The 22,937-nt window shown below is 46.9% G+C and overlaps 1 long non-coding RNA gene and 1 pseudogene across 1 annotated transcript; one reads left to right on the top strand and one right to left on the bottom strand.

The window, feature by feature from the left end:
* Nucleotides 1–6: 6 nt before the first annotated feature.
* On the bottom strand, nucleotides 7–1,759 carry LOC119319561. The gene is made up of 3 exons (XR_005154521.1): nucleotides 1,524–1,759; nucleotides 1,275–1,447; nucleotides 7–939 (listed from the first exon to the last, which is right to left on the bottom strand). It is a non-coding gene; the product is annotated as an uncharacterized LOC119319561 (long non-coding RNA).
* Nucleotides 1,760–18,251: 16,492 nt separating this feature from the next.
* On the top strand, nucleotides 18,252–22,471 carry LOC119319568 (annotated as a pseudogene).
* Nucleotides 22,472–22,937: the final 466 nt, after the last annotated feature.

Below are 22,937 nucleotides of genomic sequence, written 5' to 3' on the forward strand. Positions count from 1 at the left end.
CAGCAAGGCAAAGGCCCAAAACAGCAGCCAAAATCATCCTAGACAACTCTAACAAAAACATGTCCCCTCATCCTCACTAACTCTGATCATTCCCTCCAGAAAAGACTAACTCTGATCTCGAATGTGGCATCAATGATTCCCCTGTAACTTATGAGATATCATGCCAATGTACAAGTTCCAAGATATGTCCTAAAGCAACATCTTTTGAATGGCACACATAAAAATCGAGAATTCCATTGTCTACACTCATTAAGTCTACTAAGTTTTCTTTTTTTGCAATGAACTTCAGGAACTTGAGGCATCTGATTTCTGCTTGTCAATGTCAGCTTGCCACGATGTGTATGCTACAATAGAAATTCTGCTGAAAATCTAATCATCTACAACTTCAAAAATACAAATGATTAGTATATTTGGCAGACTTGAGTTGTGCAATAGTGAGACTTCCTGCCATAATAATTGGTAGTACAAAAGATGAGGAAACATCATTAATGAAAGAGGCTAAAAGAATCATGTGGGTTTTTATAGCACATATCAACCCTGACACCCTTAAAATGTTCATCACTAAAAGGACTATTAAAAATTAGGAATGCAAATTAGAGGTTCCGAATTTGCATCCTCAAATTTAAGTATAACAAGCAAACAACTTATATCCTCGACAAGATAGCTTCAGTTATGATGCATCACTGTAAATCTTCACCTTTAGTCATACATCAGAATCAGAATTCATTTGTATGACCTAGCAGTGAGCTCCCAAATGCAAGGTAGCAAGCCGGGGAACAACTATCTCAAGCTTTACTTACTTCCTGAGGTGAAATAGCAGTTTCGTCAGTCCGTATAACATCCACTTTTCATCAGTTATCTAATACCATCAGGAGCAATAGAAATCTGAATATCCTTTTGCTCCTCCTTCACGTACTCAGATCCAAATATCCTCTCCTCCTAGCACACATAGAAAAGTCAGTAGGACTTGCGAAATGCAGAACTGCTTATGAGAGAGAGCGATCAAACATTTTAATCCTGAGCTCTAGTATAGTATCGTGTACATCTAAACACTGAATTACTGAACTGAATTACGTTGCAACTAATCTCACAAATTTACAACACATCGTTAATTCAAAAAATTGTACAATATATTGATATAATTTCAAAAAGTTCAGACACACATGCTCTTGAATTCTAAGGCTATGACTGAATCGACTTTAAAAGACTACACGCACAAAATTCTTCAGTTTTGCAGTCACTCAACTAAAAAGCCCAGAATGTTTCATACAAACCTCAGGATCTCTTCTCCAGGCATGGTACCGCATCGCTGGCAAGGTGCGTTCCATCATGTGTATGCAGGCCCGGGCTGCCGTCCATCTCCTCGACGACACTGTAGAGGTGCATGAAATCCGGGATGCTCACCATCAATTCTACATCCACTGGCGAAACCGAAGCTTCCTTTGCCCTACACGACACACCACACACATCACACACAATTCAGCAAACTAAACCAGAAACCCCCAATTTAACTAACTCCCCACCTGAGCAAGTCTTTGGTGGACTGTGATGTATGTGAATCCGACGGAAGAAGAAGAGAAGGACTGTGATGTGTGTGGATTGGACGGAAGAAGAAGAGAACCCCCTCGTCCGCCCTCTTCTATGGCCCTCCCGCCTAGGTAGTGCGTGAGTAGGGGTGCTGGCCGGAGGAGGAGTCCAAATCGGGGAGAGGGTTCTGGCCACATGAGGCACAAGACACATCCACAACAATCTCGCTAGATCCAAGCCCAACCACAACACCAATCCAGCGCGCGGTGTGGCCTCGTTCGCTACCATCGCTGCGGCAAGTTACCGACCCGGCGGTCATCGCACGGGATCGAGGAGCAGTTACACGCGTGCACCGCCATGCGGCAATCCTCGAGGTCCTCCTCGCCGATGTGATGAGCACCGTCAGCGTCGGCGGACATGAGGACGGGAGAGGAGTTGACGATCCCGTGTTAGGGGCGCGGCCGAACATCTGGAGCACTGAGCGGACAGGGGAGGCCGAGCATCTGGAGCAGGCAGCGGAGCATCAGGAGCACTGAGCTCGCGGCAGTCTTGATCCTCGCCGGTGAGCGCCCGGCCGAGCACCACGTGCAGCCTACTCCCGCGCCCCCACCGGGCCTGGAGACAGTTGAGGCGGCTACCTCCTTCGAGGAGGGCGTCTGGAAGTGTGAGGCCTGCCGGGGGTGGGCGAGAGGAGGCGGCGGAGGGTGAGTCAGAGCGGGGCGACGGAGAGGAGATGGTGGTCGCGTGGGAGAGGTAAGCGGGCAAGGGGAGGGAGCAGTTTTTTTTTTTTTTTTGGAGAAAGAGGTGGAGAGAAACAAGGAAGATTAGCTTCGATTGTTTCCGCAATTAAGGGGATCATGGAAGGAAAATCACGGACTAATTCATTCCACAAATCAGGCAGGATGGGCCGCCGGGATCGAAGGATGGGGAGTGCGGACGATTGACAGACTATAGCGTCTGCTTGGTAGAACATTTGATCTGAGACGTTGATCTGGTTGGTTGGTCATTGACGTAATACGGACGGTAGGATGTGTTTAAGTTAATTTAATCGAAGGGTCCTGGTTATCCCGTGTACAGTTTGTTGTGTGGCTTTATGGGAGTTTATGTTTGCTCTTTTAATAGTAGTATAGATGCATTGAGTTATACTCCCTCCGTTCCTAAATATAAGTCTTTTTAGAGATTCAATATGAACTACATACAGATGTATGTAGACGTATTTTAGAATGTAGATTCACTCATTTTGCTTCGAATGTAGTCCATATTGGAATCTCTAAAAAGACTTATATTTAGGAACGGAGGAAATAGAACTTAGTTGCTAGTATCTATTTTCTCCCTTGTTGCTAGTAATAATCTACTCTCCACTTCTGCCCAGATACATTGAGAATAAGTAACTTCGCAGTTCTTCGAGAACGAGTTTTTTTTTTGTATGCTCCTCTCCACCTAACCTTCCATGTTGGTTTATAAATGACGAGTGTGCAAAGAATTCCTGTGGAGAGATGTTTGAAATATGCCTCGTGATCCTTTATGGTGTTAGCGGCCATCTCCATAGTGTTTTGTGCGTGTCCTTCCGCTCTGTTATTGCATAGCGTTTTTGGGCTACGCAAAAACGTTTTTGACCATGTTGGAGTTTTTGGGCAGCTATTGGAGAGGTTTTTTGGCCTCCAGAAGCCTAAAAAGGCAGGGTTGCCTTATTGTTGGAGAATGCTCTTATGAGCATGGTTACCATATCCAGTTTTGTATGGCATTGCACGGTTTTAGGTTGTCAATTCGACTACCGAAGCGCGTCCTGCACGTCATTAAAAACATATCCTTAGTTTCGCTGTCGAATGAAGCTTTAAAGTATTCTTTTTCTGTTTTTATATGATCATTCAACATGAAGGTATACACATCAGCATTTCATGGTATGCACTTTTTTCTCTAGCAGAAAGGTACACTGAAACATTAGTTAAAAACGGTGATCCATACAATGGACTAGAGGGAAAATTCATAAAGAAATGGAGTGTACACATACGAAAGTCCACATAAAACGGCAAAACACACCGTTTCATAAATAATCCCAAAAAAGACATAAATAATCCCTAAAAAGACATAAAGCAGAGGGGGAAACCTCAATGTACCCCCCCCCCGGGGTAGTGTTGAATTCACGCATACACACGCTCCCCCCATTACTTATTCACCAACGACACATCCATCTATTTCCCCTTTAGCCCACGCTTTTAACGCCGTAGGCAAATCCACCCTCGTCCTCGTCGTATCTCAGATCTCGTGCTCACCGCATCACAACATACCCCTCTCATTGCCGCCGCGGCCAGATCTAGAGCGGCTGCAAAAGCGGCGATTGTGGGCGCGATATCGCCCTCGGCCATGGTGAACTCGGCGGAGTCGCCGCCTGCGGCTTTCCCATCGGATCTCACCAAGGAAGGCGGCATTACGGAGGCGGGGGGTGGGGCCGCGGAGGTAGTTACAACGTCGTCGAGCGCCCACCGCGGGAGGTTGATGTCGCTACCATCAATTCTCAAGCCCTGGGGGAGCCAATGGCTGCTGCGGTGTGTTCATGTCAACCGCCATGGCGAAGCCATCGCCCCGGACACGGGATCCTCCTCTTATCAGCAATATGAGGTCAGCGAGAGGCTACAGCTTGGCCTCGGCAAGGTGGCAGAGGCGCCGGGGGCCGACAACCCCGCAGTCGACAAGTACCCTGAGGTCACGAAGGCGATTTCTCCAGAGCCGTTGAAGGCACGCCGTGGCCGCCCGCGTCGCCTTGCTATGCCATCCCTCCCGGCCACGACTGTCGCGAGTGCGTCGCCGCAGGCATTCGAGCGCGAGCGGCGGTCGATCCGCGCAGATGCACTCAAGAGGCCACGATTCTCCGTATCACTCTCCGCAGAGGAGATTGAGGAAGACATCTACGGCCTCACCGGCGCACTCCCGCGTAGCCGCCCTCGCGGTCGGCCCCGCAAAGTGCAAAAGCAGATCGATGTGAGTTCCCGTGCCTCCTCTGCTCCCTCCCCCGACCCCCTTACATTCCAGCCCCTGCCGCTCCTCCCTAGGTAAAAAAAAGGGCAACCTGGTGCATGTAGCTCCCGCTTGCGCAGGGTCCACGGAAGGGTCCGACCACTTTGGGTCTATAGTACGCAGCCTTTCTCTACATTCCCTAGGTACCCGTTTTTAATTCCATAAACGCTCCTGCCCCAGCTGCTATTTCCCGGCGTGCGGTTATCGCAGATCAACATGGAGTCCTACCGGGTGTCGGATAATCGCTGACCCTGTCAACTCAACAAGCGCCTCCACCCAAGAGTAAGCAAGCAAAGTGAATTCAAGGATCACAATTCACATTCAATTCGGTGCTGCCATTGTTAGCTGCATAATCCATCGATTAATTGTTCAGATAGAGTCAGAGTTGGTATGTATGGATCCCACCAGGAAACTAGTTGTAAGCAGCAAGCGATGACCTGTTAGTAATTTTTAATTTTGAGTTGTACTCAGTGATATTCATTTCTGTAATAGCACTAGTGGTTCGTTACTTTGGTGTACTAGTAATTGCATTGCTCTTGATGCTCGAGTTAGTATGTTCGTTGATGCTAGTACATTCGTTCACATACATCCCTATTGCGATCTCAATGCTAGTACCAGCTTCAGTGCATACAATTTCTTGCTATTTTTTCTCTAGAAGATGTGTTCTGCTAGCTAACTGTTGTGGCGAGTGCCAGTACTGCTTGGTCGCGTTGTAGCTGGTTGACATGTGGGGCCGGGACCAAAAGGTTTTGAAAACCCTGGCACCGCGTGGCCTTGCCAGTGGGTGCTGCGTAGTTCGTCACTTGCTTCCTGATTTCTCGTGGGGTTGGCGTGTCTGGGAAACCCGAGTGAGGTAATTGAATGACGTACATGTATCCAAATCTTTGGTGATCCTTATCGTTGTCCTGGAGCGTCCCAGAGTTCGATGACGCCGCATGGTTCATGCGCTTTCTGGGTGTGAGTGGGGCTAATGGATGGGCACATTTCGTGCACGTGTTTTTTATGGGATCAAGGGGGGTTATTTCTTTGTTCTACCAGAGTGACTATTCCTACAATTTTCATGTCTTTTGTGACAATGCTATGTTTTGCACTTCCAAACCTATCAGATTCATTTGTTATTCGTATTCCTAATACCTTTGATTCATCTCAAGTCATTTATTGTCTATTTGAAATGATGTATTTCATAATAAATTTCCATGCAACTCGACCCAAAAGATTTGTAGCATATCTCCAGCCCAAAATAGGCGGCATGAATTTCAAACGATTTAACTAAGGCTCGCAAATGAATCAAACTTCTAATCTTGCCCCTCTAAATCGTGGTGGAGAGTAATTATAGGCAATCTATGTGAGGAGACGATTAATGATCTAGCTTTTACATCCGATGTGTTCTCTCTCGTCACATCTCACACTGTTCCCTCTCTTAGTTCTACTAAAAAAAGGGCTATAGCTAATATGGACATTAATAACGCACCACATATGTGATGCACCACTGCTATATAGCAGTGGCGCACCATGTGTAGGTACGCCACTACTAACAAATTCTTTTTTTTTTTCAAAACTAGTGGCGCACCACACACCCTGTGCGCCACTACTAACAAATTTTTATTTTACTTTTTTTCAAAACTAGTAATGGCGCACCGTGGTTGTGGTGCGCTATTACTAGTTCAAACTAGTAATGGCGCACCACAACCACGGTGCGCCACTACTAACAATTATTTTTTTATTTTTTTGCAAAACTAGTAATGGCGCACCACGTAACAGGTGCGCCATTAGTAACCAGGGTTACTAATGGAGCATTATTAGGTGGTGCGCCATTGGTAACCTGAGAGTGGCTAGGTATTTTAGACAGCCACCTACCACACTCACTTTCCCCACTTCATTCTCTCCACCTCCTCCTCCAAGCTTGTCTCGGCTGCCTCCTCCTCACCTCATTTGCACCATAGGTTCACCCAAATCAAGTGGTTAAATTTCCTTTTTTTGATAGATAAGCAAGGGGAAAGCTTCTTTATGTTGTAGATCTACTTTTTTCTCCCTCCAACAACGTGCACATGCACTTTTTATGGCATAGATCTACGTATGTTTGTGGTGTTGCATATGTTTGTGGTGTTACATATGCTTGTGTTTGCAGGTACCGGTATTTGAAATGCGATAGTTGCCAATATTTTGCCAGAATGTTGATTCATTTCCGTTTCGGCGAGAATTTGGCACTATGCATTCTTTTTGGTCCTATTTTTAGGCAAAGTCATGCCAAAAATTTTCTTGGTTCTAAAATATCGTTTTTGCTCTACCCCGCAGGCGACCATGGTCCGCACGATGACTGGCGGCATTGTGAATAGGTTTTTGAGCTCCGCGAAGGCTGAGATGCTTCAAAAGAACGAGACGGAGATAAGATGTCCGTGTCGAAGATGCAAGCTGAAGAGCCTTATGGACCCGGATTCCGTACAGGTGCGGGACCACCTGCTCTTGCGTGGTTTCATGGATGGCTATCGGTGGCAAGGTGATGAAGATGATTACGAAGTCGTCCATGGCGGCCGGGTAAGAAATGAGGAAGGGCAGCAAGACAACCGCGGCGAGGGCGGGCGAGAAGACGAAGAATCTCCAGGACATGATCATGAAGTAGATGCAGTACACAGTCATCATGTAGAAGATGTCGGACATGATGATAAGGAAGATATGCCGGAGCAGACGAAGGGCATGATCATGAAGATGAAGATGTTGGAGCAGACGATGATGGACCATCGATGGGCTGGGTGCAGGACCCTCATATTCAAGAGTTGCTTCTCAAGCAGACGGATAACGCAAGAGCTGCCGCCCGAGAGAAAGCCAACCTGGACCAACTGGAGATAGACGCGGTTACTCCATTGTATGAAGGATGCAGACCCGAGGATGCCCGCCTGAAAGTAACGCTCATGGCTCTGGAGATGAAGGTAAAACACAAAATGACCGACGCATGCTTCGACGAGAACATGTCATTCTGGCACGAACGTCTTCCCAAGGGGAACAAGTGCCCGACCAGTTTCGAGGAGGCGAAGAAAATCGTGTGTCCTCTGGATTTACCGCACGTGAAATACCATTTGTGCATGAACGATTGCATCATTTATCGGGACGAGCACGCGGAGTCTACCATATGTCCGGTGTGCGACGTCACTCGATACAAAAAGAGGAAGAAAGCTCCTCGAAAAGTGGTGTGGTACTTTCCGATCACTCCTTGTCTGCAGCGGTATTTCGCGGACCCTAAGGTAGCAAAGCTCCTACGTTGGCACGCGGATAGGGAGGAGAAGAAGCGAGAAGATGACGGAAATGATCCGGAGATAAATAAAAAAGACAAGATGCTGAGTCACCCTAAGGATGCGAGCCAGTGGCAACCGTTGAACTTCGAACACCCAAAATTTGGGGACGATCCAAGGAACATCGTGCTGGGCGCGAGCACCGATGGAGTCAATCTGTTTGGCAGCCAGAGAAGCACACATAGCACCTGGCATGTGTTTGTGTGGATGTACAACCTCCCCCCTGGTTGTGCATGAAGAGGAAGTACATTCACATGAGTATGCTAATTGAAGGGCCGAAACAACCAGGGAACGACATCAATCTGTATCTGGGGCTGCTGAAAGAGGAGCTAGACACACTGTGGAAAATGCCAGCCCATACGTGGGACGCTGCAGAGAAAGAATATTTCCCTATGAGAGCCGCACTGCTCACAACGGTGCACGACTATCTCGGTTACGGATATGTCGCAGGGCAGGTGGTTCACGGATTTTCTGGATGCGTCAGGTGCATGGATGACACAATGTATCGCCAGCTAGAAAGAGATCCCGGGTCTTCGAAAATCGTGTTCATGGGACATCGAAGGTGGCTTCGCGACAAGGACTCGTGGAGAAAACGCAAGGATCTGTTCGATGATGAAATCGAACCCCGAAGACGCCCGCGTACGAGGAGCGGCGAGGAAATAGACGAGCTGTTGAAAAATTGAAAAGAGTGCCCGGAGCCGGGAAAGAAGCGAAAGGCGCGAGAGCCACTACTGAAGATATGGAAAACGAGGTCTGTTTTCTGGGACTTGCCGTATTGGAAGATCCTCCATGTGCCTCATAGCCTTGATGTCATGCATATCACGAAGAACATATGCGAGAGTCTGCTTAGTATCCTGCTCAACATGCCAGAGAGGACCAAAGATGGGCCGAAGCAAGGGCATACTTGAAATCTATGGGCATCAGGGAGGAGCTTCACGCTAAAAATGACGATGATGAGGCGAAGGACACGAAAAGTCGTCGCAAAGGCAAAAAGGCCAAGAAGATCGGAAATGACTTCCCTCCCGCGTGCTTCACTCTAAGTCAGGAGAAGATCGAGCAGTTTTTCACCTGCCTCGTAGGAGTAAAACTTCCTTACGGTTATGCGGGGAAGATAAGCAGACACCTAGACTCAGCGAAGCAGAAGTTCAGCGGGATGAAGTCTCACGACTGTCACGTGCTGATGATGCAGATACTTCCAGTTGCAATCCGTGGGATCATGGACGCGCACGTCCGTGAAACGCTTTTTGGCCTACGCAACTTTTTTGACGTCATCTCTCGGAAGTCGATTGGTGTGAGGCAACTCAGAAGGCTACAGGAAGAGATCATGGTGATACTATGCGAGCTTGAGATATACTTACCGCCCGCATTCTTCGATGTTATGGTGCATCTGCTGGTCCATATCGTGGAGGATATCATCCAACTCGGGCCGACGTTCCTGCACAGCATGATGCCCTTCGAAAGGATGAATGGTGTCATCAAAGGATACATTCGCAACATGTCACGTCCAGAGGGAAGTATAGCCAGGGGCTTTCTGACCTAAGAGTGCATCTCCTACTGCACGAATTATCTAGGCATCGAGAACCCCGTTGGTCTCCACGTCAACAGGCACCTCGGCAGGCTCGCTGGATGGGGTCACCGCGAGGGTCCTACTGCACGAACGATACAAGTTCCCCGGTGACGTTGCAAACACACGCCTCTCAGGGAATAAAGTGAACGGTGCCGCCCTTACGAAGATGAGCACGGCCCTGGCTACTTGGAGAGCTGCGGTGAGGAGAAGAATTCTAAGAGGTGATAGTTATGAGAAGATCAAGGAGACAAATCCTTCGATCATCAAAGATGACTACAAGGAGTTCAAGATCAAGTGCGAGAGCAACGTAACCGTGGAATCAAGTCAGTGGGGGAAAGATATGCGGGACTTGAACATAGGGGTCCACAAACTCGGTCCCGGCGGTTACAGAGTGGCGGAACCTATATGGGACAAGGAGGACGCAGAGCGTGCCGAGCAAGGCCTACCGCCCCTCTTCGATAAATATCGTGGCAAGCAGACCAGGAACTATGTCAGGGCCCGGTACAAGGTGGACCCGGTAACAAAGGAGCTTACCACGGATCCGAATACCAAGGCGCTTGAGCTTGTTCTGGTAAGGAATACACCCCCGCGTAATTAGCTCCATATGGTTGCATTCTAATTAATGAAGCCAAATTTCTAAATGGTTCACGTTCCTTCCGCAGGACACTGAAAGCAGTAGCGCGGGGGCGTCTCAGAGCTCCCCTTGGGACAACACTTTAAATAGGGCGTTGAACGTAATGAAAAACAAGGATAAGTTCAGTAAGCCGTCGCCAGCTGGTCGTGTGGCCGGCAAAGGCTTGTCCATGAAATGGTCGGAATACTATAACGTTGGTGGGCGAAAGGAGAGAAAGACCAACTCGGAAAGCCAGGAGCGCGAGGTTCAAGAACTCAAGGCACAAGTGGCGCGGATTCCGGAGATGGTCCAAGAGCAAGTGCGAGACCAACTGGGAGCGACGATCACCACCATTGTGCCTACCTTGATTGAGGGGCTGCAAGCGTGGATTGCGGGTGGCCAACAGGGGCCGCCCCCGATTCCCAGCTTCACGGCTAGCAACTCGCACAACGCGCCGACGCCACCATTGGTGTCTCCGGCGGAGGCGGTATTGGTGTCTCCGGCGCCGGCGCGGGCATTGGAGCTTAATGCACCTGGGTGTGGGAAGAATAAGCCGGCCGGCACCTCGGCAACAAGCGGCCCCTCCGTCACTTGCACGCCCGCCGTTGGCGGTGCCTCGACATTAGCCGAGCTCGACGTGATCACAGTAACTAAGCCTCTCGGCCGATGACTTCATCTCCTTGCCTTTGACTAGGCATCCCTAACGCCCTACATATTATCACAGGGCGTCGCCGACGTTACATGCACTCTCCTGCACTTCATGGGCGGCGAGTTGATCGATGTCGCCAAGGGCAGAATTGTTCAACCGGGCAACCCCGTGTTCCACGGTAATCTGATGCCACCCACCGTGTATAGGGTTTAACTGGTTCGGGTGCTTTCGGGCTACGACGACTTGTTACCTCCGTTTCGACCCGCTCGGGCCGACGAAGATGATGTGATGACCCTCAGCGCCTGCTTAAGTTGGCCCCTGCTTTGGCCAAAGAGCCAGATTCGTTTGGGGGCGGGGGACACCACCCCACAGACAACACCGCTAGTCGTGCCGGCGCCAAGCCATGGCAAGACCGCCACAACGCTACCAGACATGCCGGACATGCATATGGCACAGGATCCGGACATGCATATGGCACAGGATCCGGACGACGATGGTACATTTCCCAACGTCGATAAGTACTTCAACGAACATGAGTACGGTGACGAATTCTTGGGGCCTCCTTCTCAAGAACCCAACCCTGCAAAAGACGACCGTGATCTAGTTGGTACCGCGGAGAAACCCAATTGCAACAGGCGTCGTCTGGCGTTCAGTTCTCAGGAGATGCCTCCAGCTGCCGCCTTCACCGAGCCTCAGATAGCCGAGATGCGAAATATTATCAGCCCCAACACACTCAATAAGGCGGTCTCTGAGTAGAACTCGATCCCATTACAGCAGAAGAAGAAGGGACGGAAAAGAAAGAATAACAAGGGTGCGAGCCAGCCGGCACCGAGTACGATCCGTGCTTAGGACGGGCCACCTTCACCTAAGGATATCTCGAGGAGGGTGCATGTGGCGGGTAGGCCAATGCTACCGACTAATCTGCTCAATGTTGCAACCGGTGCTATGCGGAGTCTGCATGACAGTGTTCTTTCTTTGGAGAAGCGGCGTCTCTTCGAGAATGATGTGGCGTACCCGATTTTCATGGCCAAGGTGCCAGAGGGCAATGGCTTTGTCGATAGCACCATCGGGGGTATGATCGTCCTGCGGTTTGATGACACCTTTGCTATGTTTAACCTTCATCCGCTGCACTACACCTTCATTCGGCTATTTTCGCTGAGTATGGAGATGCGGGTCATTAGAGACTAGACCCCGGACATCGTGATAGTCGACCCCTTCTATATGCGTGCCAAGATCTTGGGCAGTGCTAGGGACCGGCAAGTCGCGAGTTCTTACCTCGAATGCGTCATTCTGGCAAACCTAGATAAGGATAACTTCCTCGTGCCTTACTTTCCCGAGTAAGTCATCCCCTCACCGCCCCGTAACATATGATTTCTTAGATTTCGATCGTTCTTTTTTTTCTAACATTTCGTGTTTTGTGCAGAGGCGCACATTGCACACTCATCCTCTTAAGCCTAAAATATTCCATGGCCACGTATTTCGACTCAGATCGTCAGTTGAAGAAAGACTACACAAATATCAAGAAAGTTCTTGATGAAGCTCTCCCCGGCTACGCCAGATCTGGAGGCACCTTCAGCAGGCCAATTCGTAGGTACAACAAGCACGTGTTCACCCACAAATACGACGTTCCCCTGCATCAAGCAGCCGCCTGGCGGTCAGAAGGATGCCTACTACGCCCTCCATCACATGCGGGCGATCGTACGGGACCATAATCACCTTCTGCTACCAAATAATCTCAAAGATTGGGCCGCACGCTTGTCGGCAATCCAGGACGTGGACATCAGACAAGAATTCTTTCGCATCCAGTCGGAGTTTGCGGAAATCATCCATCAAGATGTCCTTCGTACCTCGGGGCAGTTCTACCTCAGATATCAACCGTCCAACAGTGAGATAGAAACAACGCTACAAATGCAGGCTAACAACGACCGCGATTTCATGACCATCATGATAGACGGCGGCTTCATCCACGCTCCGGTCCCTGAGTCGAGTCGAAAATAGTGATGCTATGTAGTTCTGAAATATCGATTAGCTCATGTTGTAATTAAACTTTAATGAACTTGTATGTCTCTTTAGTTTTGTCAGTCGTTCAACTTATATGTAATTGATGCTATTTATTAGTAGGACCATGAATCATGCTATTAATGTGTTGCTTTTCTCTTCCGATCCTTTTGTTGCATACTTATATATTGCTTATGTATTATCTGTGAATTGCTACTAACGTTTTGTTTGTCTAGTGCATAGAGATGCCGTCGTATGTCGTGTACAAGGGTAAGATTCCCGGAGTCTATGATGACTGGGAGGAGTGTTGGAGACAGGTTCACCATTTCAGCGGTAACAGTTACAAAGGGTACACCACTAGGGTGGAGGCGGAAGCTAGATACGCGCGCTATCTAGCAGGAGAGAGGAGGGAGCGTTGGAGGAACCGGATGAAGACCAGTTTTATCGTGATGATGCTCATCGTGATGACCGCAACTCTCTTCTATGTGATGGTAGTTTAGATGATCGATATCGACTTATAATGTGAAGACAATTTCGCTACTCGCGGTCTCGAGACTTGTAATGTTCTAACTTTGTTCAGTATTTTGAATTCGGAGACTAATATGATGAATTGTATTCGGAGATTAATCTTCTATTGTATTCGATAAATCTGTTGTTTATATGTTGTGCTGTCTATATTCTGTGCAGTAATATATTTTGTAACCTGTGCAAATATCAGAAAAGAAAAAAATCCTAATATTCATACTAGTGGCGCATCATACTGCACTTTAGTGATGCACTGTAATAAACACATTAGTGGCGCATTAACTAGAAGTGCGCCATTAGTAACCCAGAGCACAAGGTAAATATGGCTCCCTGGGAGGCATAGTAATGGCGCACCGTTTGACATACTAATGGCGCACTTTCAGGTGCGCCGCTATTGTCTGGTATACTAATGGCGCACCAGGAGTGCGCCTAGTGGCGTGATGATAGTGACGCACCAGTAGTGCGTCATTAATGGCCAAAACAGGTGCGCCATTAATTAGCCTTTTCCTAGTAGTGAGACACATTAGTCCCGGTTTGATTTTGGCCCAGTACCTCTATCCGGATTTATTAGCCCCCCTTGTATTTTGGATTCAACTTTGACTTTCTTATGACTAGAAAATACAAAGTATATTTTGTAAAAAGCATATTGTTAAATTTGTATTTGAAAGAGATTTTTCATGATATATTTCGTGTGACATATAAGTTAAATTTTATTAGTTAAAACTCATGGTCAAACTTTGACCAAAAATAAAAGGGAGCCTAATAAACCCCGGACAGAGAGAGTACAATGGTGGCTTGCCTACGCCAATCCATGGGAGGTGGATAAAGGTGAGTTTGAATCCATGAGAGAAGAGAAATGACATTTTACTAATATTTGAAGAAATGTTGAATGTCATTTTACTAATATTTAACAGATTTAATGACACCATAATTGTGATGATTCCGAATGTAAACTCACCGGAGTTACTGTCACAATTCCGACCTATAAGCTTGTGTAATGTATTGTATAAAATTGTGGCGAAGGCACTGGCCAACTGCCTCAAAGTGGCGCTGCCTTTTATGATCTCGGAGGAGCAAAGTGCCTTCGTTCCCGGAAGGTTGATAACGGACAATATTTTGGTGGCATATGAATGTGTGCACGCCATTAGGACACACAAGAGGAGGAAACCATTATGTGCGGTAAAGCTAGATATGATGAAGGCGTATGATAGGGTAGAACAAGATTTCCTTAAGCAAATGTTGATGAAGTTTGGCTTCTCTAGTCACTGGACGGAGATGGTCATGAGGTGTGTTAAAACAACAAAATTCTCTGGAAAGATGAATGGAGGACTCTCCAACAGTTCTGTCCCTTCAAGAGGGCTTCGGCAGGGAGACCCCCCTATCCCCATATCTTTTTCTTTTTTGTGTGGAGGGTTTTCGGCGCTGCTAAGGAATGCACAAAGGGAAAGGGAAATAAAGGGAGTATTGTTTGGGAGCAACGGCCCCACTGTTACTCATCTTCTCTTTGCAGATGATAGCGTGGTGTTTCTAGAGGGAACTCAACAAAACTTTGCTTCACTCCGAACCATTCTCCAGGACTATGAGGTTGCCTCTGGTCAGAAAATTAACTTGCAGAATTCATCAATATTTTTTTGGTAAGGGGAGCACGGAGGAGAGTAAAGAGGACCTCAAACGGGTGATTGGGATAGCTTCTGAGGCCTTAAGTGAGAGATACTTGGGGCTCCCTACGGTGGTGGGGAGATCCAAGGACGGGACTTTCAAATATGTCAGTGAGAGTGCACGTGGGAAGGTGACAGGATGGAGGGGCCAAGGGCTCTCCAAGACAACAAGGGAGGTACTTGTCAAGTCTGGGCTCCAATCTACGCCAACTTTTACTATGAGCTGCTTTCAACTCACCAAGAAAATGTGCAGGAACCTTTCTTCTATCTCTTTGAACTTCTAGTGAGCTATTTTTTTTCTTTCACGAGAGTTACAGTTTTACTTCCGCGAGAGGCATGGTTGTGCTTTCGCGAGAAGCATGGCCGTGCCTCCTCGGAAACGAAAAAAACGTGTTTTTTCTTTTTTTTTCCTTCCACGAGAGTCACAGTTTTGCTTCCGCGAGAGGCACGGTTGTGATTTCGTGAAAGGTGCGGGCGTGCTTCTTTCAGAAAGGGAAAAAACCCGTGTTTCTGGTTCGATTTTTGCGTCCGTTTTTTTCGTGAAAAAAAGGTTCGTCAAAACTTATCAACATGGGATCTAGTTTTGAAGATCTCGACGTGAGAAATCCAACGGTGAAAGCGGTTCGAAATTTGGACGCATGGTTTAAGAGATAAAACATTTTGAATAAACGAATCTACGGAAAAGGGAAAACTCCCAGGTTGCGACAACTGGCGCACATGCAGCGCGCCACTTGTCGCAACCGGGAAAGGTTGGAGTGATCTTTACAATGAGTATTCCTTGACTAGTAATTTTGGTTAATATTGCTAGCGGGTCCTTAAGCGCGGAACATGAGCTCCCCGTGGCTCATGTTGCCTTTTTTTTGAGTGGTTCTTTTTTTTTTTGAGCATCATTTTTTTGAGCATCATTTTTTTTGAGTGGTTGGCTCTTGCCTAACGCGAAAAATAGTCGCGCCCCTTTTTGTGGCATCTTTTCTAATCGGATGCGCCTGTAGGCCTTGTTTATGTGTCAACGGCCCAAATTCTAAAAAAAAATGTCAAGGGCCCAAGGACAACAAGTAGATCCACAAAGGAAACCCCCTCAAAAAAAAAGGAAACCCCCTAAAAAAAATTGAGACGCCGAGGAAACCCTCGCGCGCCTCCGCCGCCGACCATGGCGGGCGCTCTCGCAATCGCCGCCGCCGCCGGTTCTTACGATCGCGATTGGGCGGGGCTGCCGGAGGAAATACTCCTGATGTTCATGCGGGAGCTGGAGATCCCCGACCTCGTCCGCTCAGGTGCTGTCTGCGCCTCGTGGCATGCTGTTTACCTAGCCGTCCGCCGCCATCGCTTCCCCCTTCCGATCCCCCGGAATCAGCTGCCCTGCCTGCTCTACGCATGCCGCGATTCCGCCGCAGACGGCGCCGTCGTCCGCTGCCCCTTCACCGGTGATTCCGTCCGAGTCCCCCTTCCGCTGCCCCCGCTCACCCGCCATTCCACGGTCGGCTCCGCGCACGGCTGGCTCGTCACCGCCGACGAGGCCTCGAACCTCCACCTTCTCAATCCCATCACGGGCGCCCACGCCGCGCTCCCGCCCATCGCCACTCTCCACCACGTCGAGAGTTGCGCCGACGCCGAAGGCCGCCTCATGTACAACGTCTTCGACAGGGGCGATCCCGAGCCGACCCCCTTGGACGCGCGCGAGGCCAGGGACTGCATGTACCACCGTGTCACGCTCTCCTGCAGCCCGTCAGCTGGGAGCGCTTGCATCGTGCTGCTGGTGCACATGCCGGTCGGCGAGCTCTCTTATGCCCGGCTCGGCGACGAGCGGTGGACGTGGATCTCCCCCGAGAGTAAATTGCTGAAAGCCATCACATTTGTGGCTAGGGTACTGCAAAACCACCACTTTTACGAAAAACCACAAAAAAACACCACTTTCGTGGCAAGTGAGTAACAAATCTCACTAATTCAAAACTGAGACGTGTTAATAGCAAAACTGACAGGTGGGATCCGCATGTCTGGGCTGATGTGGCAAAGATTAGTCCTAGTCAATGTTTGACCTGCTGAGGTGGACATGCGTCCCACTTGTCTGCCACACCTCTTATCTCCCTCTCTCTCTCTCATGTCCTTCCTTCCTGCTCCGGCGAGCCTGCTCCGGCAAGGCCGAGCTCCCGCATGCCCGCCTCCCTACCTGCTCCTCGTCGCGTGTGCTCCTGCCCCCTGCCTTTTCCTCGCCGCGCGCCTGTCCCCTGCCTGCTCCTCGTCGCGCGCGCTCCCGCCCCCCTGCCCGCTCCTCGCAGCGCGCCCGCCCCCCTGCCTGCTCCGGCGAGGCCAAGCTGGCGTGTGCCCGCGCCCCAGTCCGCTCTGACAAGGCGGCGACGGACGCAGCCGTGCCCAACCGCGAGGCGGCGGACGCGGTCGTGGCCAGCCACGAGCCCGGGTGGAGTGGCTCCTCGACGCCAGATGCTCCCGTCGCGGCCGACCAATAGTGAATCGACGACGGCGGCGATGCAGGGTCCCTGCAGGCTGCAGCAGTGGGGTTTCAGTCCAATCGGCGGCGGTGGTTGGGCCCCGTTTCGGACGGAAACAGCGGCAGAGGTCAGATCTGGAGGCGGGAGACCGATTTCGGTCGGATCTGGAGTCCGGCGGTGCGCCGGCAACGGCGAAGCTCCATGGCGTTGGGTCGTTCACACGGGACAGAGAGAGGAAAGTTTGAGAGAGAGAAGAACCAGAGGAAAATGAGAGAGAGAAAAATAAGGTGAGGGACTGACATGTGGGGCCCTTGTCCACGTCAGCGTATTGTTCATGTAGATTTGTCCACGTAGACCCGACAGGTGGGCCAGCGCTGTCAGTTTCCGATTAGTCGCGACTCACAACTCGTTTAGTGCAATATGTTACTCACTTGCCGCAGAGTTGGTGGTTTTTTGTGATTTTCGGCAAAAACAGTAGTTTTGGAGTACCCTTGCCACAAATGTGGTGGCTTTGAGCAATTTACTCCTCCCCCGACGACCACCAGCTCAGAGCATCAGCTGGGGCTTCATGGACTCTTTCTACAACGAGGATGATGGTTTGTTCTATGTGCTTCGCAGCCACAGGTCCGTCTTCACCCTGAATTTCAATGGGCCATCCCTTGTTGTCAAAAAGATCATGCGAAGAGTTAGGAAGGGAGATGATCCTTCTAGCATGTACATCCTGCAAGCTCCATGGGGTGATATTTTGCAAATATGGAGGTGGAGGAGCTACACTGACTCGTCAACACCTGTGGAGCTTCCTAGAGATCTGCTGGGTCACAACGAAGATGAGATAGACCGGTATATTGAGCTGAGAACAACTGGAATAAGGTCTATAAGGTTGACCTTGAGAACCAGGCACTTGGGAAGTTGACAAGCTTAGCGAATCATGCACTATTCCTTGGTTATAATAGCACCATGTGTTTCGCCACGAAAGATTTCCCAGCACTGAAGCCGAACTGTGTCTATATCACAGATGACCCTCTTGAGTATGTCAACATGTGTAAGCATAACTGGCGAGAAATCGGAGTTTGGGATATAGAAAACAAGAGCCTGCAGACTTTTGATAGTGATTTGCTTACTAATTCCTGGATGAACTGGCCTTCTCCGGTTTGGATAACACCCTCCCTTTTCTAGTAAGTGACTTTTTATTAGTGATGCCATTGTAGACCTTGCAGGCTTGCACACTTGTTCTTGACTTTGATTACTGTCAATTTTGTTGTTGTATTACAGCTTAATAATTTGAGTTGTTGTCCCACAATTATATCAATTCTCTCTATATATTAAGTTATGAACTTTTCACTATGTGTCACTGCATAATTTTTGGCTTGATTATTGTCATTTTTTTGTTGTATTATAGATTAATAATTTGAGTTTTCCCCCCACAATTAAATCAATTTTCTCTATATATTAGTTCCTATGTATTAGTGGATAACAATTTTGGGTTCTGTTAACACCATTCCATTAATCTCTTGTTAGAGCCACGTAGTTTATATAAAGACCAGTCTAATTCGCATTTGGCAGCATTGTGAATGGCAATAACTTCCTATCCGTGTTTGGCACCAAAGTGAAGGATAATAATGACAACTTTCATGTGATTTAACAGAACTCTACTGACATAAGGTTTACACACTAGTATTAAGAGCTCAAAACTTTTATGCAGTGCTATGTAGGAAATAACCTGTTTTTCAACGGTAATATTCTTACTATTTGAACTAGTCATCAACCCGTGCAGGTGGATGTGTTAAAATTTTCAGTAATACATTAACTGTAAAGGAGGTTTATTTTAACACAAGGGCGTGCTTTTTAAAATTATTACAGCTAAAAACTATTACCGCCACTTCCTATTATGTCCAAGTTGTGGTCCTTGCCAATTTCTTCGCACCAAGTAAATCGATCTGTTGTATGCTTTGGTCCTCAGCAGTAAATGGAGTTCCTTCCTTGCCATGAATGGTGTGGTTTGCAATCTTAAAAATGATTCAAAAATCCTGCTGAATAGCTTATTATGGAAGAATACAGATCTTGGTATTTTAATTAAAGAAAAATAACAAAATGGCAGCACAGATCAGCATCATGGTGTCAAAAGCTTTTTTTTTATAAAGGATACATACAACAGTAGAATCCAGAGGAGATGACACCAAGCATGCTCCTCTTTCTGAAGCAAACTTCTTGTCTATGTACACAATGGTAGCATGGAATGGGCACTGGTAGTGCAATGCTTCCAAGGCTTTCTACTGAGCCATATATTTATGCAGTATGTACAAACCAAAGTATATAATATATGCTAAGCTTGTGGCTAGAATTGCATAACTAATCACTACATATAATTGCATAGAAACTCCATCACAATAGACGTGAAAGCAATACAGAGACTAACATTACTTGTTACTGCTGGGGAGTGGGGATAGTACTCATCTTTCTCCGCTGGATGCACCATCCGAGTAAAAATAGACACCATTACATTTTTCTCTACACATTATGCAATGGAACAGGGGTAATAGAAGAAAGGGTCCCATCAAAACCTTATTAAATTATTGAGTCTAGCATGTTTCTCTCTGTTTTAATTACACCATGGAACACATGAAGCAATTTATCTTGGGAGAAGGGAGTACTCCTGCAAGGCATAGTATGTATATATTATAAGGAAAACACAGTAAAATTCCAATTGAAGTAGCACCCAGACCTTTTTAGTATTTTACATTTAGGGCAAAGCAAACATGAATATCGTATTTCTAATATTTGGAATCACATCAACGCAATAAGCTACATAAATAAACATGGATATTTTTATCTTTATTGATTAACCTTGAAAATCTGTATGGATTCAGTGTTTACTAAATAGAACAAAATCTTAAAATGATTTGTACAGTTAGTGATTATCCTTGGTAGAAGTTCTGCACTATCGTTGTAAAAGGCAATCTCACTAAATATAGCAGTATCTTCTGTGTATAAACCTAACAGCATGCTCTTAACGGCTTGAACTTTTGCATGATAAAGCACAAATGCTCCAGAAAGATTGGCCAATTAGATCGCCCTGATCGTTTAGAATCATATATATAGTCACTTGCTTGAGTCATGTGGAACACCATGGCTCTCCCTGTTCTCAAATATCAGATCATCATAATGAAGCAATGATAACATACCTGAAACAAAAGATGATGGTCTATGAACAATCAAATAAGGTTCCCCACACAGTTTAACATCTATACCTATTATACTGAACTTCCTTGATCATTGTGGAAAGCGGTGATCAATGATCTCAAGTACCAATTAATTAATCATATGAATCAATGATCACACACCTGAAACAAAAGGCAAAAATTAGATATTAGCTTGTAATCCGTGAGCGCTCCTATTGGCAGAAAACTGAAGTGCTCCACCTCAAAGCCAACCTTCCATTTCATTTCAGGTACTCAACTAGCAGAGAAAGGCGCACAAAATTGAAAATTCTAATTACAAATGGATTTTTTCAGCTCTGTTAAACAACAATCTAGAGCTCAAGTATGTATGCATTGGACCCTAAAGACTTGAAGCCATTGAATAGCTGCTGCGATGCTCAGATTTCTGTTTTTGGTTCTAAGCTTCAGAAGAAGATGCGAGACTCTAATATTTTTCTTGTGGGATCTGGTGCTCTTGGATGTGAATTCTTGAAGAACTTTGCTTTAATGGGGCTTTCTTGTGGCTGTAAAGCATTTACATTATGGAAGATAGAAAACATATATGGGCAAATATGGGCTAACTATAACAGATGATAATGTCATTGAGAAAAGCAACTTGAGCCGGCAATTCTGTTTCGTGATTGGAGCACTGGACAGGCAAAATCTACAGTATCCGCTACAGCTGCTAGTGCTATCAACTCCAGCTTCCATATTGATGCTTTGCAGAATCGTGCCTGTCCAGAGACTTGTTTTCAATGATGCATTCTGGGAGGGCCTTGATGCTGTCATCAATGCACTTGATAATGTAAATGCCAGGATGTACATGGACATGGGATGCCTGTACTTCCAGAAACCACTCTTGGAATCTTGAATGCTGGGTCCAGAAACAGATGGTGATTCGTGACCTTACTGAAAACTATGGAGCTTCACGAGATCCTCCTGAGAAACAGGCACCAATGTGCACAGTTCATTATTTTCCGCACAATATTGAGCATTGTCTAACGTGGGCTCGCTCAGAATTTGAGGGTCTCTGCTAGAGAAAACTCCAAATGAAGTGAACTCATTTATGTATGATCCTGCTGAATATGCTGCTGCTATGAGAAAGGCAGGTGATGCTCAAGCCAGGGAATTGTTGGAGCGTGTACGTGAATGCCTTGACAAGGAGCGATGCGATAGAAGACTGCATAGCCTGGGCAAGACTGAAGTACGATATATATCTCTACTACATGCCCCTTTGAATTCAACAATTTGTTATTGGCTTTCTTCCGCCTTCTTTTCATCTTAGCTATTTGAAGTTAAAAACTTTGATTATATTGCCAACAAATAGGGCAGTATCTTTTGTGCTCCAGATGCCATGTAATAACATTTGTTTTCTTTTGCCAGGTTTAAAGATTACTTCTCTAATCGTGTGAAGCAGCTAACATTAACATTTCCTGAAGATGCTGCCACTAGCACTGGTGCTCCTTTCTGGTCTGCCCTTAAGCGTTTCCCTTGCCCGGTGCAATTCTCAGCTGTCGATTCATCTCACATTCAATTTATACTGTCTGCTTCCATATTGAGAACGGTGTCTTTTGGGATCCCCATACCGGACTGGGTGAATAACATGGATAATCCGGCCGATATAGTAAATAAGGTTGCAGTGCGTGAATTTGAGCCAAAGAGTGGGGTTAAGATTGAAACACATGAGAAGGCTACTAACCTCCAGTGCCTCAGTTGACGATGCTGCTGTTATCTAAGACCTTTTAACTACCTTCAGGATTCCAAATGAAGTCTATTGAGTTTTAGAAGGTTGGCCTCATTTTAACTACTTCTGATGTGTTAGAATAAGACTTTTTTTTTCTTTGCCCTGGTTATTTACAAAAATCCTTACCCGTTTCACACTGAAAGCAAACATGCATAACTAATGCATAGGTGTATATTTGGAAGAAAGAACATGAACATGGACTATGCGATTCAGTAACATTTCTTTCTGCTATGCATTGAGTTATACTCCCTCCGTTCCTAAATTTAAGTCTTTTTAGAGATTCAATATGAACTACATACGGATGTATGTAGACGTATTTTAGAGTGTAGATTCACTTATTTTGCTTCGAATGTAGTCCATATTGGAATCTCTAAAAGGACTTATATTTAGGAACGGAGGAAGTAGAACTTAGTTGCTAGTATCTATTGTCTCCCTTGTTGCTAGTAATAATCTACTCTCCACTTCTACCCAGATACATTGAGGATAAGTAACTTCGCAGTTCTTCGAGAACGAGTTTTTTTTTGGTATGCTCCTCTCCACCTAACCTTCCATGTTGGTTTATAGGTGACGAGTGTGCAAAGAATTCCTGTGGAGAGATGTTTGAAATATGCCTCGTGATCCTTTATATGGTGTTAGCGGCCATCTCCATAGCGTTTTGTGTGTGTCCTTCCGCTCTGTTGTTGCATAGCGTTTTTTGGGCTACGCAAAAA

Source organism: Triticum dicoccoides, chromosome 1B (genome assembly GCF_002162155.2).
Source record: "Triticum dicoccoides isolate Atlit2015 ecotype Zavitan chromosome 1B, WEW_v2.0, whole genome shotgun sequence".
In the NCBI taxonomy this organism is placed as follows: Eukaryota; Viridiplantae; Streptophyta; class Magnoliopsida; order Poales; family Poaceae; genus Triticum; species Triticum dicoccoides.